Below are 2,295 nucleotides of genomic sequence, written 5' to 3'. Positions count from 1 at the left end.
GACAGGCCTGTCCTGCTGGGAGAGGACTGAGGAAGCAAGTGGCAGCTTTGATGCAGGACCTAACCTCGATGCTTTGTTTTTATGTGACTATACTTGTCCCTTTCCAAGGGTTTCCCGGGCTTCTGCCGCGGGAGGAACACGGTGAACGTGGCGGGGCTCCTTCCAGAGCCTCTCCAGGCTCTAAGCTCACGGGAGGTCTCGCGGTTCCAGAGTAGAGACGGCCAGGAGACAGGGGTCTTCCTGTGAGGTGTCTGCCCCTGGGGGGCTCGCGGGGCTGTCCGAGATCCCTCCTCGGTCCTGCCTGCTGGGGTCCTTGCGATGCAGCCCCGTGCTGGCTGCTTACCACGGGCGGATGGCGTCTTCTCTGCCTGGCCGCTGACCTCTGGGGTTGAAGAGCCTCTGTTCCTGCCCCTTCCCCAGACCCCTCCCTCCCTGTAATCTCCTCTGGGGGATCTCAGCAGACCCAGCCTGCAGGGTCCCGACCATACTGAGTACTTGCCCCCGCCTGGGGTCAGGCAGTATACTCTCCCCCGAGGGGCGGGGTGGGGGCGCGGTCCAGCCAGCTCCCTCTCTGCTCAGAGCTTGGGAGAAGGTGCACTGGCTGTGGTCCGACTCATCACTGTTTCCTCGAGAAAACCAGAGTAGTGTCTCCTGGCTGTTGCCCACCTGTTACATCTTGATCAATGGGATGACGGCTTAGGTTTTAACATCCTCTCCTTGAGGGCACGCGCGGCTGTGTGGGCACGACTGCAGGGAGCGTGATCCAGGCGGACGGTGGCCAGGGCTCCGCAGGACTGTGGGCAGGGGCTGCAGGACACCAGCCGGCCTTGGAGATCGGATGCCCTGGGTGCGCAGAGGGTGCGGGGAGGGACTGGCGGGGGGGCGGGAGCTGAGAACTGTCACGGAGCTAGCACGGTGCCCCCGAGACCTCGCGGGTCCTGGGTGGGGGCACACAGGGCTCAGGGATGGCGGCCCCACACCGAGCAGGTAGCTGGAGACAGGCTGCCTCCTTCGTGCCCTTTCTGAGCCGGCGACGCGTTCCTATCCTGGAGCTCCTCAACTCCTAGAAGCAAAGGGTTACACGAACACGAAATGCTCCGCTTTCATTATAAGAGTGACATAGGGTGGACACGTTCCCCTGTCGACGCCTCGGGGCACACGGGATCCGACTTCCGCCATTTTAATAAAAAAAGAAATATTTTGGGAAACAAACGAACCAGAAATCTTCGCCCTTGATCTCTCCTCCCTACTTTTTATTCACATACTTTTTTTTTTTTTTTAAGGAAATGTGGGAAGGAGCTTTGAAGCATCCGGGAGCCTGGAGGTGGGGAGGGGCGGCCCCTCCATCTGGGGGCCGCGGGCTCCCCAGCCGGCGCGCGGGTGCAGGCCCAGCCGCGATGCCAACAAATGTAGCCGGGCCCTTCCCTTTGATGTGCGAAGATTAAACATCGTGTCAAGTGAGCAGTGGAAGCCCGACTGAAATGTGATAATACAGAAGCCGATACCTCAGGGCCAAAGCCTAACAAAGATAGAAATCAGATTATTAATGACAGTTTCCAGTTTGAAAAAAAAAAGTCTTGAGACGCGTTTGATCAGCGGGTCGCGGGCAGACAGCCCTGCCTGCAAACACATGCAGACCACATGCTCGCAGACGCAAGGACTCCGTGTGCAGAGCAGGCGTGCGGGAGCGGACGGGCCCGGGGCGCCCCACGTCCGCAGCCGCGCCGCCGGGGGCTCCGTGGCCAGCCAGGGCCCTCGGCTTCTCCCACCTTAGAGGGTGCCCTTGCTGTGTTTCTGTTGGCGAGGAAGCCATGGGCCGGGCTCTGGGCTGGTCGCGGCTCCTGCTCTGGGGCTGTGAGTCTGGGCACAGGGGTGTCCTTCCCTCAGCAGGAAGAGGCCGCCGAGCCCGCAGCTCCCCTGGTGCGTGGGTGGGCGGCCGGACGCAGGGAGGCTGCTGTTCAGATGGGGTATCCGTGGGCGGCCTGGGGAACGGAGATCGGAAGGCCCCCAAAGAGTTTCTGTTGGTGGCACGGACCTGGCGCTCCTGTAAGATGCATTTTGAGGGGTCTGGTCTGTCTCTGCACAAGAAACTTCCAGCTGGAGGGTAGAGTTGGTGCACAGCGAGCACGTCCCTGGACCAGTCCCAGGGCTGGCGGTGGGGGCCAGGCCACGACAGGCTCCCGCCCAGCGTACGACCAGAGCTCCGGTTCCCTCGGCTGCGATGGTGGAGGCCCTGCCCGTGTGACGACTGCGGTCCGCGCAGCCCTGATCCCCGCTCTCGTGGTCACGGCCGCC

At 62.1% G+C, this 2,295-nt stretch overlaps 1 long non-coding RNA gene across 1 annotated transcript; it reads right to left on the bottom strand.

The window, feature by feature from the left end:
* Positions 1-1,230: 1,230 nt before the first annotated feature.
* LOC309846348 lies at positions 1,231-1,974 on the bottom strand. Its single transcript, XR_014301860.1, has 2 exons — positions 1,770-1,974; positions 1,231-1,519 (listed from the first exon to the last, which is right to left on the bottom strand). It is a non-coding gene; the product is annotated as an uncharacterized lncRNA (long non-coding RNA).
* Positions 1,975-2,295: the final 321 nt, after the last annotated feature.

Source organism: Mustela nivalis (genome assembly GCF_964662115.1).
Source record: "Mustela nivalis genome assembly, chromosome: 13".
NCBI lineage: Eukaryota > Metazoa > Chordata > Mammalia > Carnivora > Mustelidae > Mustela > Mustela nivalis.
Note: the sequence above shows the minus strand (reverse complement) of the source record. Positions and strands in the feature narration are given on the sequence as shown.